Consider the following 20,769-nt stretch of genomic DNA (forward strand, 5'->3'; position numbering starts at 1 on the left):
TACAAGTTTTTAAAATATGGAATTTAATCAAATTCAATCCAAGTAACCATGACGCTGGATATAGCGCATTAATTTAATTATAGTGTATTTTATGACATGCGGTGAAAAGTTGTTTTGTCATATAGGTACCATTAAAGTAGGTTTAAAGTCGAAAGTGGCGCTACTATTGTTGATTTAAAGCAAGCTTTACTGTGGCGATTGCTAAAGCATATAAAATGCTTGTACCATATAGCTAATGCAATGAAATAGTATGGAATGCATACGTAAGGCATCATGTCAACAAAAGAAAAAAAGTATTTTTTTTCATTTTTCTGTCTATTTTTATCTTCTCATACCTGTTCCGATACTCTCACTATGATGTTTTTTATTCTGTTTCGGGAATTGAACCTAGACTGCTGAAACTGGACCGCGATAAAACTCGGACACGCTAACGCTGTGCTACGACTACCATGTATTTTGCACCTGGAAAAATGTGCAACATAAAGTAACGTATACTCAGTTCGTGCTTTATTGAGTTGTGTTTTCAGCAGCCCTAAAAAGTTGTGCTAGGGTCTGAATGCCTTCAGTTATCTTACTCTCCCAAATTCATTCGAAAACAAGCGATTGCAGAACCGATTGATTCCACAAACGAAGAAAATATAAAGATATAAATTAGTCTATGTTGATTATGTTATTATTGTTTTCATACATGCTCACTTCTATCATTTCTCTTATGAAATCGGGGCACTATGTTAAATAAGAAAACCAATATCTCAACCGCACATACTTTTTGTTTCCTCAGCATCTGATTGTCTTCATGTCCCAAGCAGAAACCAAAAAAAACTATTTTTTTTCCTGTGTTGGGGACATGATATCACTGCGACCATTTATTTGATCTATTGTGGTGTAAAAAAAAACTATACAAAAATTTGAATTTTCAAACAGCAACATCTGAGCATAATAATCCAAGTTCTACGCAGCAATCTATGAAAATTTGGGTTTGTTTTTCTTTTCTTTTGAATAGTTGTGTTTCTAAAAATGTTTTACAGATTATTTTTTCGAACTGAGGGTTTTTTTTTGTTTACAACGATAAAAGCATTAGTAAAGGCATATATAAAGTAATAAATCCTTGCATTATTGATTGCCATAAAGCTTTTAACATGGTAATGCAATGAAGCATTGAACAACGTCCCTATAGAACTATACCGAACTGTCAAAATCCCATAATGCTTCAATGTTTTCATAATTTAGAGTAAACGCTTTATTACTTGACAGGTGTAAAATAAAAGTTATCTCGCAATAGCTAAACTATAATTCGATTGAATTAATGTTATGATACAATGCTTGTGGTTACTTGGGTAGTTATTTAACTAAACCAATTCAAAAATGCCATTTGATAGAAAATTCAATAATCTTTCGATAACGGGGAAAAATCCTGCGATAAGTTTGACCATTTTGAAGTTATAACCAGTTAAGGTGAAACATCAAGAAATCCCATTGCAATTTTGCGTACAAACTTTAGAGGCACAAATCTGTCGAACGAAGCATCAAACCAAGCCGCACTTGTTTATCCTGGCTTTGCTCACTTGCAAAAAGAGGCAGCTTTCCCAAATCGAGAGTATTTGTTTACAAATTGTCAAGATTTGTGCTCTTGAAAACGTGAGTAGGGGACCAAGTCGGCCATTGTGGTAGCCATTTCTCTGATGTTTCTCCTTAGGGCAATAAGAGTCAAAAACATGGAAAGTTCAATAACTATGTAATGGTTGAGATTTGACCATATGCGTAGAACAATTTTTTCACCATTTATGGTCCTCTAGTTATAACCCGTTAAAAATGCACCTAACACCCTGTATAAGTATACTTAAGATATAAGATAAAAATTCATACTAATGATGACAGCCTTATGCTACGCTCTCACTGCGCTTTATGTTGGCTAAAAAACAATTATGTTGCGGGGGAAACTGATTGAACAAACGTGAAAAAGTTTCTCAAGAATTTCTCTCCGAAAGTTCCGTCCAAGATTTCCACAAAATAAACTTCAGGAATTCATCGGGAAATCATCCAGGATTTCCCCAAGAAATCTTCCAGTAATTGTACATGCATCCTTCCAAGACATCCCTGAGATTTCTTCCAGAACGGTCCCAGAAATATCTCTAGGAGTTCCCCGAGAATATTACCTCCAAGACACAAAAATTCCTCAAGAGTTCCCGCAAAAGTTCCCCGGGAATTCTTCCAGGAACTCTCCGAGCATTCCAGCAGGAGGTCCTCTGTAATTTCCCCAACAGTTCTTTTAGAAATCTTGCAGTCAAAAAGTTTCGTCAAAAAGTTCTTCGGGAACTCCTCCCGGAGTTTCACGGAAAATCCTGTAGGAGTGCTTCAAGAATTTTTCCAGTATTCCTCGGAAATTCCTCCAGTAGTTCACCAGAAATACCTGTAGAAGTTGTACGAGAATTTCTCAAGTATTTCCTAGGGTATTCCTCCGGGAGTTCCTTAGGAATACTTAAAGTGCCTTCCAAATTCCTCCAGGAATTTAAAGGAATGTCTTCCTGGAGTTTCTCGGAAAATCAATCGGAAATACCTCTAAGAGTTACTCGAGAATATGCCCAAAAGTTCTACGGCAATTTCTCGGAAATTACTCAAGGATTTCCCCGGTATTTTTTTTTAAGCTGCCTGGACATTTTCTCAGAAGTTCCCAGGACATTCGTTCATTCTCCGGAATTTTTTTTCAAGATTTTCTCGGAAATTTCTCCAACAGTTGCTCGAGAATTCTTCCAGGGGTTTCTCGAGATCTCCTCCAGGAAATACTTGTGAATTTTTCCCGCATAAAGCCTTAAAATCTCAAATAATTAACGGAATTTCACCAGTATAAAATATGTTAACGATTTCAGGATGTTTTTGACAATTTTTATCCTCAAAAAGTCATCAAGGATCTTCTCATGTCTGTCAAAAAGAAGTATATCAAGGAACTCGTTGGGAATTCACTCTTAATTAGGTCGAGGGTATTCTTTAAAAAAATCGCCAAGGTTGTAATCTATTATTTCGTTAGAAATTCGGAACGTATTTTTCAGGGAATCTATCGAGAATTTAGGAAGTAATTCTTCTAAGATGATACTAAGAATACGCTTATGCTCTTGCAAAAAAACTCCAATAATGTTCCATTGAATTTGATTAAGATCTAGGAAAGTTTTTTAACTCCATCGACATGTCACACTTCTGTTAAGTTCTCACTTTTTCGTCTTGCCCTTCGCAGTTTTGTAGGAGATATTTTACATTTAGTAAAATGTAATATGGGCGTTAAATCAAATAGGTATAAATAGAAAAATGGAGATTATTATTTATTCGATATCGATTCCAAGATTTATTTAAAGCCTATAGGGTGGGGCGGGGCAAGATGGGTCACCTAAGGATGGATCACCATAACTTTGTAAATACAAATCGTATTGGTTTGTATTCGTCCGCTACTCTTTATTACACTAGTTAGCTATGCTAAAAGTCGATAAAAAGTTAATTAAATACAAAATATGACGTTAAACAAGCAATTTTAAAAAGTGATCGATTTTGCACCGTGAAAAAAGTGCGGGGCAAGATGGGTCACCTTTTAAGTAATTCACATTTTCTCAACGAATAACGTCAAAATATGAGATTTGTTCGGCATTCATATATGCTACATATCCATACTGAGTAAACAAGAGCTACTAGTGAACATTTTATAAACAGAGTGTCTAAAAGCTCATGTATACATGAATGAGACAGTGTGCCATGCGCTTGTTTGAAATGCGTCTCAAGAAGAAAATTGAGATTTGAGATCATAGCATGCTCATGAAAAATGCAGTGTACGTGCCTCAATGTGACGTCTCATGAGACTCGTCTCATTGAGATGCTTGCCAGTTAAAATGAACTGCAGCAAAGTTCTTTTTAGAAACCCCGAAACTAGTCTCTCACCGGAATTAAGACAAATACCGAGAGTGATAATTATCCAGAAATCCAATAAACCGGGGACCAATAAACAGCCTCGGTAGTTCGATCATAAAGCTCGATTAGAGATCAAATACATTTTTGCTACGATTGTATTCTAGGATGTTTGGATTTAGAAGACAATATACCCAACCCTCTGACCCGGCCCCTCACAATCCTCAATCGGGGCCTGGGTGGCGACGTTTTCATTAGTGACAGAGGCACCTCAATACTACTCTCTGTTCTGGAAGCTCATTTTCCCTAACCGATGACAAAAATTGTAAGCTGGAAAAGAAGGAGGAACCTTTATAGAAACCTATGGAGAGGGAGGTGGGGGGTTTTAATGACATTACATCAACGATCCGGGGATGAACGTTGATGTCATTTCCTATCAACTCAAGCGGTCCTCCCTTTATTCCTCCCCGTTGGTCAAACATAACATGCCCTATAACGGAAGCACACCTGGTGGCAAAACTGCACGAGCTGCAACAGCAGTCCTACGGAATCTCCCAGGACAGAACGGACATAATATCGTCACTTGGGAAGAATCCCCTGCCAGTATTATTCCTCTTACCACTTTTTGTTTGGGGCCGTTCATAAATCACGTAGTGTTTTTGGGGCGAGGGGGGTGGTTGTTGTCTGGCCAAAGTTCACGCTCCCTACAAATTTTAAAAATTACATATTAAACGAATCCCCTCCACCCCCGGAACACTCCAACCAAATCCCAGCTGGATATCATCCGGTAATCTCATCATAGTGAAGAATCAAACCGATATCGGCTTATAACTAGCTGTATCTGGAGCTTGTCTCATTGAGATGTCTCATTGAGACTCGCAATGCTAATGTGATGTGCACCAACATCGCGAGTCTCAAGCTCAGGGAATTTTAATGTGCTCACTGCCAACTTTTCTCAATCTCATATTGAGATTTGTGCGTACATATACTCTGTTTATAAATTTATTTGGAACTAGCTGTCCCGGCAAACGTCGTACTGCCTGCCTACTGTGTTTTTTGACGTGCAGCTCGATAGGGACGTTCCCCGCAAGGTCATTTGTATGGGAGCCCCCCGTTCCAGAGTCCGGAAAGATCTCACACCAAGCTTAGAACCTTCCCCGGCCCCGACAGTACCCACATACAAAATTTCACACCGATCGGTCCAGTAGTTTCAGATTCCATAGCGGTCAGACAGACAGACAGACAGACAGACAGACAGACAGACAGACAGACAGAAATTAATTTTTATATATATAGATATAAAAAACTTCACGATTTGAGTGGTCCTAAGGCGACTTGAAAATCGATGTTTTCACTAAAAAATTATCATAATTTTATGTTATAATTTTGAGCGTTCATTCCGCTTGATTGAAGTCATTTATAAGATAGTCTTGTAATAAAAAATAAATAACTTTGGAATGCTCCAAAAATACGTTCGAAGTTGAAGGTGACCTATCTTGCCCCGCGGCCGTTTATATGGGGATTATATGGAATGTATCGCATAAGAAAAATGGCTAAAAACCATTTTATTTTTTAATTCCAATGAGAGTGAATAATTTTTCAATCAATGCTCCAAACTTTTGTATATTCAAGCTGGCCATCTAACAAAATTATTAACATAATCAAAACATAAGTAATGCGCCCGAAAATGGCACTGACCCATCTTGCCCCGCCCCACCCTACATCTTAAAAAGATGGGAAAAATCTGTGTAATTCTAGATAAATCTGTGTATGTGGCATCAATGCTCATCGGCATCGATCGTAGGGCAGTGGCTCACATTGCTTATGCTCCTTTGAAGAAATAGACAGCGACAACAGACCTGACGATAAACTCGACAAAGACGATGTACATGATCGCAAGCAGAGACAGGTGCAAGCCTAGTTGTGTTAGTGTTGAGGTGGTGAAAGATGGGGATATATTTGAAGTTGCTGAAAAATTGGATTTACTTGGAACACTTGCACTACCATGGGTACTCAGGACTGAAAGTACGTAGACTTCATTGTTCTGGAGACGTAGTTCAAGAGTCAGAAGAAAGACTAACGAAAACAATATTTAGCAGGTAATCAGGTCGGCGATCTCGTAACTGTATACGCGGTTGAAGAAGACCTGGAAATCCAAAACATTCGGGAAAAGTGGAAGATCATCGCCGAAAGACCGACGTACGTAGATGGTGCTCTACCAATGAGAGAATATTGGTGCTCTACCATACGCTTGGCGCTGGAGTAAAATTACCTTGTAGCCAACAAGACATCAGGTTAAGGTTTTAATTTGTAATATAGGTACAAGACCTTTTTAGGTGATGAAATCAGGCATGGCTGAATTGATATTATAAACTATATGCGCAATGTATGAGTTTGGGCTTTTCTAGAATCATTAGATCTATTGAAGCCTATGCTGCTTAGTCTATTCAAAATTTATCATTCATCACTTTTGTTGTAAACAGTTTTACTTTTGGCTTTCGGCTGTAGTTAAGCCAATCGCTATATTTATTTTAGGCATCACCAAACATAACAAAAATTGACGGTGATGAGCATGTCGTCAGAAAACAGATCACGCGATTTTTTTTGTCACATTACTGATACGTTGAGAATCCGACACCATAAAAGCAATTTGATTTTTTTCTGTTTTTACCACCACCCCCTACAATACCACCCCACCGACTCCCATATGGGAGCAACGTTGGTTCTATCCCTGACCCTAAATCCTGTTCAGTTTTGCTTTTATTTTTCCCAAGAAACCCACCCAGAAGGAACCGAAAAGTTTGTTTTGCTGACAATGTCCCGAAAACAAAAAGGATCACATGCAAAACACGCATCGATTATTTTTCCTCCACCTTTTTCCCACAGCCAACAACAGATTAGATTAGGATGATGATGGTTGAATTTTCCACGGGAGGAGACAGACGTGCAATTTTTTTCCTTCCACCCGCACAAACACAAAGCCCTGCGCGAATCGAACGGGAGCTACTTACCGTTCAACATTTTTCCGTCGCGGTTTTGCTACTTTTTCCGGTCGCGAATGCAGATCACAGTGTATTCTCCCGGTTTGAGACGGAAATGGAGCACCTTTGGCGAGTGGTGATAAGAGTTTTGTAACTTGTTCGGTAAACACTTATGTTTTCTAATCACTCTTGCTGCGATGCAATCCACTGTAGAATCCTCCGCGCTGTTCTGCTCGTTTCGTTACCAACTTTTGTTATGACTAATGACTTTTACACACACATACCGCGCGCGGGTGACAGTTCCAGAACTGACGGCGAGCTTGCGTGACAAAAAGGAACAGATGCACGCACACTTGCAAACGCGGTTATCAGCTGGGAGTCATAAACACAACAATTCTAGCCCGAATGAGCGGAAATCACATTGTACAACTTAAAATGAAAACATTGTGGCACGGGGAAATCGCATTAGTGCAATGATTCTGCAGCAAATCAACAGTCCAGTACTCCAAACATTCAAATTTCCATATTTTAGAAAAAACTATTGAGTGAGTAAAACTTTCAGGGTAAAAAAGTCTTGCCTTTATTGAGTTGTCCAAAAAATATCTCACGAAACCTAATGCAAGCCTATCCATATACGTGAGAACAAAAGATGTTTACAAAGTTCTTACAGATAGATTAACACGGGAAATCTGAACACAAACCACTACCACACAGGAATTTGGATTGGTCAATGCTTCCAAAATTTCTCTTGAAGATAGAGGGTTTTGCACTCTTACGATTCTCGGGGCATCATAGTCGTTTTCATTTCAGGAGTGTGAAACGCTTCGAAAATGAAATGCGATGAAAGCTGGCTGGCACACGCTACTAAATTGCTACTCTACGTGTTTTTAAGATGAAATTTAAAAATTTTAATTTTATTTATTTAAATATTTAATATTAAAATAAATAAAATTAAAATTTTATTTTTATAGATTTTATAGACACATACAGATTATTCTTTTACTTATTGCCCGTTGTGAAGATTTATAGATTCCGACGCAAATAAATGATTAGGCTCATTTTCAGCGTAGGTGCGTTATAAATGTTACAATGCAAAACTATCACCAAATGTGTACCTAACAACACAGCGTAAAGTATTCACCAGAACGCGGTCTGGTTTTATATCTGTGGGCCCACGCAAGAAAAATCCACGCAACTAATTTTCGCGCAGGAGTCTAAACAGGTGGAATCTCCGCAATATTTAAATAAAATATTACGTACAGAGTTAATGATTAACTGGATTATCCATGTTATTGTTTTTATTAGCGAAGACAGATTTTTCATCGTAGAAATGAATTGTTTAGGCGTTGGGAAGCATCTTGCATGCAACCATTTCTGTTAGGGTAACTTCTCATAGTTTGTACCAAACAGTAGATACATATCTCCAGGCAAATTTCTTCAGAGACTTTTATCCAGCAACTATTCTCATTCAGTGATCTACTACTGCTCTATTCGGACGTCCTTTTCAAGGATTCAACCAAGGATGCAACAAAGCAGGTTCTTTGGTATGCAGTGCAATAAATTTGGTTGTATTTTCTTCCGATTTTATAATGTAAACTAGCTGGCCCGGCAAACTTTGTCTTGCCAAGCTGTGGTGGTTTGACAACTGTTGAGGTCATCGCAGCACCGCACTCTAGATTGATTTCATTTCGGTTGTGGTGGTTTTATTCCCAGCTCATAAAAAAAATTGGCAATTTAACTGTTATTATGCTTTTTAGTTGATTTTTGCAACATATTTTTACTTATAAACACAACCACAATGAATACGAATCGAACTGTGCAAGAGTCATGCTGATCGGTTCATCCATTCGTGAGTTTTATTGCCTCAAAGGAACTGCAAACTCATTTTTATATATATAGATTAAGTACTGCATTAATTGCATGAAAATCAATTATACTAAATACACAGAAAAAAACTGTTGTGTAATATTACATCTGATCAATACGTCGGTTGCATGAACAGGGGATACTCCCAGGCATTGAAAAAGCTCAGCTCACGAGCAAAACTCAGCCAATTTCATGCTAACTTGATGCTCAACAGAACGATAGCCCATGATCGTTCAAGCTCATTGAACTTGGACGCTCGTCAGTGAAGTGAGCTTCGAGCACCGCAGCTCACTGTACCAAAACTAGCTGAGCTTCGATTTTGTTTGGGAAAATATTTCATATTTTCGGCCGCATTTTGGTGAACGAAATCTTTAACAAAATAAGCAACTGTTTAACCCTCCTTTTGCATTAGGTCATTTTTGACTCAAACCTTACACTGCATCAGCAAGATGTTCCCAACGTGATGCAAAAGAAAGGTTACCTTATTTAGATGTTTTAGATGCCGTCTATTTATTAGATAACGACGATTTTTCAACACCCCCCGCCCCCCTCGTAGGATTTTTTTCGCATTCTTCATGACACGTAAGGGTTCTCCTTCCGCAATTAATGGACGGTCCACGGCAGTTGCGAATGAGGAACCAAGTGACTTAAATGTCTACAGTGCCCAATTGTCAAGTATGATCCTGAAGTGGACCACATCGTGTGAGGCCAAAGGGCAATTAATTTCGATAGTCACCCCATGAGGTCAATGACCTTTGGTGGGAAGGTATGATTCACAGAATACTCCCACCAACTGTGCACGATCGGCCAACCCATCAATTTCGTTGGTCTACCCGATAAGGACCAATAAGGATAAGGACAATCCACCAATAAAAACACAGATTTGGCATCCGTAGTTCCGCGTTGCCCTTCCGAATTACCCCCAGTAGCATACGGGCATACGGGCACTGTGACTATGTCAACGGTCCCATGCTGCTGAGCTAGTAGGTATCCTGGAGTCGCGGTTCTTCCGTTCAGACGCTGGGCATTTTGAGCAGTTTATAAGCGTCAGTCTCAACTCTTACAGTTACACATGCCGGTTATGACAGAAGTGACTGTTTCGGTGCATGAACATAATTTTGGTTTGCTATGATTTTCGAGTGGTACAAGCAGAAAGGCGTTGTCAAGCAAACTCCAGCTCACTGTTTATTCCAGAAGTGAGCCATCGTGATCGCTGGCTATAAGCGAGTTGAGCATAATAGTTCGCTCACATAACCGGGACACTGCGATCATGCTAGGCTCATGCTCGTTGAGCTCGCTCACAAGTCCAATGCCTGCAGTCAAAACTACTGGGACAGGTAAAATTTTCACTTTTCAAAAAATGTTCAACTCGCTGTAACTTTTTGAAAAGGGCATAGAATATTCTCAAATTTTTACTGTAAGTTCATCAAGTTCATCAACTAGTTGTGTATCAGTGGACAAAATTTGGTAAAGGTCGCGCCATTCTACACGAAGTTATGAAGATTCTAGAAAAAGGTGTAATTATCCGATAGCCAACTTTGAGCTGTTGTATCTCCGGATTCAATGAACCGAATGCAATGAAATTTTGATCATTTATGACTTATACAATGAACTTGGACAAACAGTTTACTTAATTAGAAATTATTAATAAGAAAAAATGTTATGGCGATTTCATTTATTCTATGTTTTTTAGTAAATTTATATATTTTTCATATACATCCCATTCTTTTTTCAATTTAATGCCGGCTATTTGCTAGGGGCAAGACACTGTGCAAACGAGTGCAACTCTGAGAATTTCTGAGTAACTCTTTTTAGCAATGATCGACGAAATTTGTCGAAAGACATCCCCAAAACTGCAATTTTCATTCAGCACATGCAACACTTTGCAGTTTGACATTGATGCCAGATCACACTTTGGCATAAAAAAGAGAAATTTTGAGGAACTGTGAGGAATTCTGAGCAACACCTCGAACAGAGATTTGCTCTCGTTTGATCTGTCCTGCCCCTAGGCTATTTGGTTACTTTCCTTTAAACATAAATATATTCAAGTCAATTAGAGGGAATTATAATGAACTATAATTACTATCTCGAATTTTGAAACGATGATGAAGTTTTGTAATAATTGGTGTTGTTCTGGCAGCACGGACAACGACAAGCCGTCAGTGTCGACGACAGAATATGTTCGAAACTGATTGTCATCCAGACAATAGCCAGAGAAGCAGATGCATGGCGAATGAATTGCTAAAGCTGTTTCCATGAAATTGTGAATTGAAAAATACGAATATTTTGTGAGATTTAGCAGATTATATATTATTAGGAGTGTTTCGGACTAATGTGTGCTAGACACGGTTGCATATGGTGATTTTGTGAAATCGTAGCACAACCTATGTGAGTGGCAAGCAGACTTTCTAATTTGGGTATTGGGAGTAGGTTATGCTAATTACATGATCCATATTGTAGGTCCGATTACTAGATCAAGTCCCACTTCTGAACCCACTGTAGCATAATTCCCTCTGCGTCACCGTAGTAAATAGCACAGGTAAAGAGTATTACCCAGATGATTACATAATACTGTATTAAATAGGATTACCATTACTTGGTTGTTGTTTAGGTGGTGAATAGTAATTCCTCCGCGTCGGCTAGAGTCCTGAGCCGGTAAGGAAAGACAAAATGTATGTACGATATGAATTCCCTTAAAACATGAAAATAAAAGTTGCATTTCTTTTAGCTTTGAGCTGCGCAAATTGAAGCCTGCTGCGAGATTTTTTCCTCTACCAACAGGTGTTATATTAGAAAAATAATCCAATCGTAATAATTTTCTTTCGTGTAAAAAGAATTTTAAGTTTTGTCCAAAGTTTGTAATAGCTCATTATATAAGTCATAAATTATCAAAATTTCATTGCATTCGGTTCATTGAATCCGGAGATATAACAGGTCAAAGTTGGCTATCGGATAATTAAACCTTTTTCTAGCACCTTTATAACTTCGTATAGAATGGCTTGATCTTTTCCAAATTTTGTCCACTGATACTCAACTAGTTGATGAACTTACAGTAAAAATTTGAGAATATTTGATGCCCTTTTCGAAAAGTTACAGCGAGTTGAACATTTTTCAAAAAGTGAAAATTTTAGCTGTCCCAGTTATTTTGAGTATCCCCTGAATATTACATAGGACGATGTACACATAAGAACAACAGATTTTCCATCAAAACGATGTAATCGTTCATAGGAATCGCGATTACATTGATTATTTAGTACATCGGAATGAGTTACATCGGGCGGGTTGTATTTATTTTTTGCTGTGTAATTTCAATTTTATTCAAATCCTTTGAGTAAATGATGGCCAACTTTTCCGCACTTTTTCATTATGCAACTGAAATGAGTTGCATAATAAAAAATAGTTGCGTAATGTTCATAATGCAACTCAAATGATGAAAAAAAACTTTGCATAATAGATATTTATGTAACGAGTTGCAAAAAGTTGATTTTTTCAGCACGAGTCGCACATTTATCCAACGAGGCTTTTTGCATCTAAGAAATAGAAATACTTAGCAGAGATTAATTTAAATACTCTTTAAGAGTGTTCCTGTATAAATTCCTGGGGACATTCCCGGAAGGAAAACGGAGCAAAAAAGGCAATATTGTGGGATAACAAAATTTGTCTGCTGAGGGTCAAAGACGGTATTAAAGTATTGCCTCTTGCACCACCGTACTCGACCGCCTACTATATAATATATCCTGCCAAATAGCATTTAGCTTGCTGAACAACTATGCTAAAATCAGAATACTTCATGTTCATTACGGTGTTTATACAAGTTTTTTTTTGATACTAGACGGAACCTAACGAATAATATCAGAACCAAGGACACCAGATACGTCTTACCACAGACAAACAGACGTAACTCTTAAAGAAAATTCATCAAAAACTTTTGCCCAGTGTCTTTTTCACGAGCACACTGCCACCTGTTCAGAGAACCACGCACCACGCGAGACACTGTCGGCCATGATGGATTTCGATTTGACGTTTGTCTAACACGCACACTACTATACAAATCGCCTGTAATTTTCGTTCGCATCATTCAGCAACGTGTACATCGGCAAACGTCAAATCGATCGAACACTAGCGCCTCGGGTGAAAGGATCGCGGAAATCAACTGAAATCGTCAAATTCATGTGCCAAGCCGTTTTGAAGAGTGTTACGTCTGTTTGTCTATGGTCTTACTTTCTCTTAACTTTCCGAACAATTTGCTGGATGTTTTCAGATTTTTGAAATAAAATTGTTAGAACGTTTTGATTGCTGGTGTCACCTAGCGTCACCATTGCCAGATAGATCTCAACCTGTCGAACAATTTTGCAGAAAACGCCAGGCTTTTATCTCATTAGAGTAAAGAGATATACGTGTTTAAATATTTTACACAAGGTGCCACCTAGCGAATAAATCACGAATCAAAGACTCAACAGTCCGACAGTTTTTAGCTTGTCGAAGAACTTTGTTGTGGACGTCATCATTCTATTTTATCACGATTATGAGATATAGAAGTTTGAACATTTTTTACCATGGCGCCACCTAGCGGAAGATTCTCGAACCAAAGACACCATTACCAGAAGTTCTTAGCCTGCTGAACAACTTTGCTGAAAACGGTATGCTTGTAGCTACGTGTTTTGATTTTTTCCAGACACGAGGCGCCACCTAGCGGATAAATTCCAAACCAAAAACTTCACTATCAGATAGTTCTGAGCTTGCTGAAGAACTTTGCCGAAGACAGGTTTCTGAGATATGAGGGTTTGAACATTTTTGACACTGGTGCCGCCTAGCGGCTGAATCGCGAACCAAAATCGCCGTTGCCAGTTAGTTCTTAACCTGCTAAACAAATTCGCCGAAGACACTATACTACAGTCTGGATTCGCTGATTGGGTCACGACCAGTGCTGCAATTTTTCGACAGGCCTTTATGATAGCGATATTTTGCTTTTTTCATTTTCTCCGTTTCGGTTTTCCTGTCAAAGTTGCTTTCCGATCAGCAACACGGGAGCGAAATGAAATAGGAACTCACACTCACACGCAGCGTGCTGAAAGCGAGAGCTGACAGGGCTAAATTTCCATTCAATTTTCTGTAGTTGAGTGTTTTCACCCGTGCTAACGTATAGGGCACTCACTCTCACAAGCCACCGCTTGAGACGAATGGCCTTTCAGCATGAGTAGTGTGTGGATGATTGGGAATTGATCTTGTTTGGTCGCTCACGAATGGAGCTCTCGGACTCTGTCAGTTCTCACATCGAGGAACTGAAAACGACTGCCGCAGTCATTCATTTTCGGCTGAAAAACAGGCACTGAGACTGATATTTTGCAGGACTGGTCACGACTGCGCACCGATTAGCGAATCGTGTTTGTTCGTTGGGGCAACTGACAACTGATCAAAATGCTCTAGACACACGCAAGTGACGAGAAATACGTCACGGAACACTCACATACTTGCGTAAACGTTCTGTATACAGGAGCTGTGATGTGACGGCGGTCAGACGTCAAACTCGTTTTGACATCTATTTTGACATTGACAGTGCTTTTTAGTTGGGTTTTGCCCCAACCAGTGAACATTCAACCATCGAGACAGCCCATCTAACGAGCTCTCAACGAACGAATCGTCACTGTATACTCTATACCAGGGGTTTTCAGGCTTTTTGTCTCGCGGTGCACTTTTTGGGAAATAAATGCTGCGTGGTGCACTCAGTCAAAAATTCAATGAATTTTTGGGAAAAGCTGTTCAAAAACACTAATTTGACACTTGCAGGGGATAGACATGACCGGAACAGGCAAAATTTTCCCTTCCCAAAAAATTTTCAAATACCTAACTTTTCTTCACGAAATTTTAAAGATTCTAGAAAAAGGTATAATTCAGTAACAAATTTTGAAAACGACATATAATCAATGGTGAAGCCACAGACAAACAGACGTAGCACTCTGATAATTCCCATCGTACTTCGATTTAACGATCTTTTTCAAAATTTGATAGTTGGCCAACTATCCACCTGTGGCGCTCACATCGTTTTTGTTCGAGTTTGACGTTTGCTCCCTACCGCCACCTAGTTGATGGTCGACCAAACTTAGTCATTTTAGCATTGGGCGAATATGTTTCCGTGACTATGATTTCAATCGAAAAATGTTCGAAGTGTTACGTCTGTTTGTCTGTGGTGAAGCATTGATTATACGTCGTTCTCAAAATTTGTTACTGAATTATCCGATAGCCAACTTTGAGCTGTTATATCTCCGGATTCAATGAACCGAATGTAATAAAATTTTGATCATTTATCACTTATATAATGAGCTTTGAAAATCTTTTGGCTTTCCCTAAAATTTTCAACACAGAAGAATATTATAACGATTAGATTATTTTTCTAATAAAACACCAAATTGTCTTGAATTTCAACATCGTTTCAAAATTCAAGATGCAAATTATAGTTCATTTAAATTCCCTCTAATTGTCTTGAATACAGATATGCTTTGAAAGAAACTCACAACATAACCGGCAATTCATTGAAAAAGTATTGCGATGCATATTTAAAATAGACCAATTTACTAAAAAATTATAAAATAAATAAAATTGCTATAACTTTTTCTCTTGTTAATAATTTCAAGTTCAGGCAAATGTTTTTCAGAGCTCATTATATAGATCATAAATGGACAAAATTTCATTGTATTCGGTTCATTGAATCCGGAGATATAACAGCTCAAAGTTGACTATCGAATAATTCTACCTTTCTCTAAAATGATTATAACTTATTGCAGAATAGCAAGATTTTTTCCAAATTTTGTCCACTGATACACAACTTATCAACTTACAGTGAAAATTTGAGAATATTTGATGCACTTTTTGAAAAGTTACAGCTACTTCGACATTTTTTGAAAAATGAAAATTAGGCCTGTCCTGATCATTTTGCCTATCCCCTGTAACTGGATTGATTTTATGATTTATTACGGAACGGAGCTTAATAAGAGTGAAATAGTTGATCGAGCAGCACGTATGTTTTAACGATATTTTCTTTGATTTTTCAGACACAATCTTTGCGGGATCTTAAACAGATTTCAGGAGAAGTTCTTTTCAAACTAATTGCAATTTTCAGGAGGACACTTTAAGAGACTCACGAAGCACCGTAGTCCTGTGTCTGTAGCTGTACTGGTATTAATTAATATTAAATATATTCCCAAAATCATTACTGGATGTACTTGCCACACAATGTACAAATTCATGCAATGGCAGGCAAAGAAAGCCCTTCAATTAATAACTGTGGAAGTGCTCTAAGAACACTAAGTTGAAGAGATGCAGGCCAAGTTCTAATCACAACGTTGAGCCATAAAGAAGAAAGAAGAAGATCATTACTGGATTTCTGCCAATAACTTTCGCAAATTCCATGGTCACAGGTTTTTGAATTTGTATGCATAATTGCTAATGTTTTTCATAAGTTTTACTGGAATCCACAGTTTTCAATTAGATTTAACAATAAGTTATGTAGATATATATTTTTTTAAATTTTGCACTCAAAGAGTAACTGAGAAAAAGGTTTTTATGATTGTGATGGGCTTCTTGGTAGATTTTTCCTTAATTTTTTTCCATCACAGGTCGTTTGAAGTTCATAAGATTTTTTTAATGTGGTTGTAAATTTAGAAATGCAAACACATTATTTGGAATGTCGCGGTGCACTTGGCAGAGCTTCACGGTGCACCAAGTGCACCGCGGTGCACGATCTGAAAACCTCTGGTTAAGAGTATGCTTCAAAAATACCGAATATGCGATTGGAATAAAATGGAAAAGATCTATAAGCGATACCAATGGGTCATTGCTACATTGCTGATACAGTGTAACATCCTTCAGGTCTATGAAGTATAGTTCTGTAGAGTCTTGATTTCCAAGGATGTTCTAGAGCATCTAATAACTTCCGCGAGTAAAGGCCTTAAGATCTACCAGCGATATGAATGGATTATTACTACATTGCTGATGCAGTGTAACGTCCTATAAATCCATGGAGCAGTGAATCAAAATTCAACCATCGCGCAACAATAATGACAATGTCGCAACCTGTATTTGTTGCGACAAACAAACCCATGCAGAGTGTCTAAAAGCTCATGTATACATGAATGAGACAGTGTGCCATGCGCTTGTTTGAAATGCGTCTCAAGAAGAAAATTGAGATTTGAGATCATAGCATGCTCATGAAAAATGCAGTGTACGTGCCTCAATGTGACGTCTCATGAGACTCGTCTCATTGAGATGCTTGCCAGTTAAAATGAACTGCAGCAAAGTTCTTTTTAGAAACCCCGAAACTAGTCTCTCACCGGAATTAAGACAAATACCGAGAGTGATAATTATCCAGAAATCCAATAAACCGGGGACCAATAAACAGCCTCGGTAGTTCGATCATAAAGCTCGATTAGAGATCAAATACATTTTTGCTACGATTGTATTCTAGGATGTTTGGATTTAGAAGACAATATACCCAACCCTCTGACCCGGCCCCTCACAATCCTCAATCGGGGCCTGGGTGGCGACGTTTTCATTAGTGACAGAGGCACCTCAATACTACTCTCTGTTCTGGAAGCTCATTTTCCCTAACCGATGACAAAAATTGTAAGCTGGAAAAGAAGGAGGAACCTTTATAGAAACCTATGGAGAGGGAGGTGGGGGGTTTTAATGACATTACATCAACGATCCGGGGATGAACGTTGATGTCATTTCCTATCAACTCAAGCGGTCCTCCCTTTATTCCTCCCCGTTGGTCAAACATAACATGCCCTATAACGGAAGCACACCTGGTGGCAAAACTGCACGAGCTGCAACAGCAGTCCTACGGAATCTCCCAGGACAGAACGGACATAATATCGTCACTTGGGAAGAATCCCCTGCCAGTATTATTCCTCTTACCACTTTTTGTTTGGGGCCGTTCATAAATCACGTAGTGTTTTTGGGGCGAGGGGGGTGGTTGTTGTCTGGCCAAAGTTCACGCTCCCTACAAATTTTAAAAATTACATATTAAACGAATCCCCTCCACCCCCGGAACACTCCAACCAAATCCCAGCTGGATATCATCCGGTAATCTCATCATAGTGAAGAATCAAACCGATATCGGCTTATAACTAGCTGTATCTGGAGCTTGTCTCATTGAGATGTCTCATTGAGACTCGCAATGCTAATGTGATGTGCACCAACATCGCGAGTCTCAAGCTCAGGGAATTTTAATGTGCTCACTGCCAACTTTTCTCAATCTCATATTGAGATTTGTGCGTACATATACTCTGAACCCATGTGACATAAGTTTATCCCAACTTGAAAATAATGGGATTAACATCGTACACCACGAGTTTAGAGATTTTTAAACCTTGCATTGCGATTTTCGAACAGTAACTTCGAGTCTGTAAACACTGCAACTCTGGTGAAGCTCTATCATCAAACAGTTTCGACTTTGGGTTAGCAATAACTGATTATTCACGAGTTGAAAAGTACGCAACAAATTCAGCTTCCGTTTTGTCTGCAACAAAAAATTTCGAGATCATGTCATTATCTGTTACCAGTAGGGATAAAGAGTAATCGTCGCCCCTTCTTTGTTGCTTGTTTTGTGTCTCTTTTGTCTGACAATTCTCTTCACTGCCATGGAGTATAGTCTGTAAAGAACTAGGCGCATGGTAAACGTGTTCTAGGTCATCCAAGAACTTCCACAAGTAAAGGCCTGAAAATCTACTACAATCAATTGTTGTAACATTACTGATACGGTGTAGCATCATACAGATTTATGGAACATGGTTTTATAGAGATGTAATTTTCAAAGATGTTCTATGTAATCCAAGAGCATCTGCGAGTTATGGCATCAACAAGCATAATCCATGAATTATTGTTGCATTACTGATGCGTTGCAACATCCTACAAGTCCATGGAGCATTGTTCTTTAGAAAACTATACTTTCCAAAGATGTTCTAGGTCAGTGGTCCTCAGGCGTACTGTCTACGCGGGCCACAATTCAAGTGAGTCCTATATGCATTTGTGAGACAACAACCCTCGTGATGCTTATTGAACATCGCTGTTTAAGTGACAAAAAAGAAATAACAGTATGACTTGGAGTGCACTTGAAAGAACAGTGAAATCAAATGTTATACAACGAAGTACTATCATTCAAGCTGCATCTAACAAGCTCCGCAACGATTGTTTGTAGACATAAAAAGCTTTGACCATGTGAGCCGGCTGCAGATATTCAGTCAATAAAAACAATTATTTAATTGTCGCTGCACACTTCAAAGTGACCTACTGATGGCAGTTGGAAATCGTTTCACACCAGCAATTATAAATAGCAACCGAAAAAAAAACAAAATTTCCCATGCTCATTCATTACCATGACGACGATTTATCGGACACTACGATCCTGACATATGTTCCGAAAATCGATTTGAGCGAGGTGATTTGGATTTGATAGCGTCAAAACAGAGGTCAATCCAAATGGTTTTCGTATTGTTTTCATTGTCCAACGCCTACTTCGATGGTGGGCGGCATTTCTTTATTATGCTTTTGGTCGAAATACGAAGTGACCGAACGTGCGAAAATTGATTTTTAACCTACTTAGAAATGTCGCAACTCAATTTGGATTAGTGCATATTGTTGCTCTTAATTAGCTTAATGATGCGCAACAGAAAAAATAGATTCAAATTTACTTCGCAGCTGCAACTTCGCATGTGCTTCTAGCGACGACTTCGATTTGGTGGTGCGACGATAATACTACCTACGACCGCGCGCGCCGCCGATCGCGCGCTACCTTGCTTACTTTGATCACGCAAGGTGCCCACTAGCTATAGCGAAACGCGATAAATTTGCATGCGCGATGGACGATCTTGAAGTGCACGTGCGTTCGCGCAATGCGGTGACAACAAAGAGTGGATTATTGCCCTTGTTTAGAAGAGCTCTAGGGTAATCGTTTGTTGAAAGACAATGAAGTATGCGTTGCACATTATTTTTGACAGCAATTGGTACACCGACCCACTGGAATATGTGAGTTGAATTTATTTTGAATTTTCGACGACCTATGCCAAACCATTTTAAATTGATCCGTCAAATCGATAGTGCGGGAATGCGATCGATCCGCAGTTTTGTATGGGTTAACCTAAACATTAAATTAAATGTGTTTCTGTATCTTCTATCTTCTATCTTCTATCTTCTATCTTCTATCTTCTATCTTCTATCTTCTATCTTCTATCTTCTATCTTCTATCTTCTATCTTCTATCTTCTATCTTCTATCTTCTATCTTCTATCTTCTATCTTCTATCTTCTATCTTCTATCTTCTATCTTCTATCTTCTATCTTCTATCTTCTATCTTCTATCTTCTATCTTCTATCTTCTATCTTCTATCTTCTATCTTCTATCTTCTATCTTCTATCTTCTATCTTCTATCTTCTATCTTCTATCTTCTATCTTCTATCTTCTATCTTCTATCTTCTATCTTCTATCTGACTTTGCCTACTTGCAAAATGATTTAGATAAATAAGATCAGGTGCGTCGCTGCACGAAATTTTGAGTTTTGAAAAGGCGAGTTGGTTTTAACGTCGGCCATTTTGGCATGTTAGATTGGGATTCTGTGAAGTTTCTCCATAAATAATATCAAATTAGCGGGGTAAGATGATGTCTTCTATTATTATTATCTATTTGTAATAAAAATTTTGTCAGGGACGCAATGTTTATGTTTTTTTATCTTTTGTTGTTTAATTTTTTTTTATCTTCTGTTTTATATTTATTACCTTTTATTGTCTGTCATCACTCTTCTCTTAAGGACAACCGTCTTGAAATCTCGCTTCAACAGTGCATCAAAACTTCAGACGCACAAATCTCAAGAAGCAAGCTTCAAACCATAGTGCATTTCATTATTCTGTTCTTGCTCACTTGTAATAAGCTTAAAATAAGAAGCTCAGGTGCGCTGGTTTTGTTTACGAAGAGATTTGCGCGTTAGAAATCGTCAGTAGGTGCCAAAGTCGGCCATTTTGGGTTCTAACAAGTCTGTCCTTAAA

At 38.4% G+C, this 20,769-nt stretch overlaps 1 protein-coding gene across 1 annotated transcript in view; it reads right to left on the bottom strand.

Annotated features, from left to right (window-relative positions):
* LOC109413865 (85/88 kDa calcium-independent phospholipase A2) overlaps positions 1–7,165 on the bottom strand; it is a 48,933-nt gene extending 41,768 nt beyond the window's left edge. The window contains exon 1 of the mRNA XM_029876464.2: positions 6,900–7,165. The gene's annotated coding sequence lies outside the window, so the exon portion shown is untranslated. The remainder of the gene's footprint in view (positions 1–6,899) is intronic.
* Positions 7,166–20,769: the final 13,604 nt, after the last annotated feature.

Source organism: Aedes albopictus, chromosome 2, assembly GCF_035046485.1.
Source record: "Aedes albopictus strain Foshan chromosome 2, AalbF5, whole genome shotgun sequence".
NCBI classification, from domain to species: domain Eukaryota; kingdom Metazoa; phylum Arthropoda; class Insecta; order Diptera; family Culicidae; genus Aedes; species Aedes albopictus.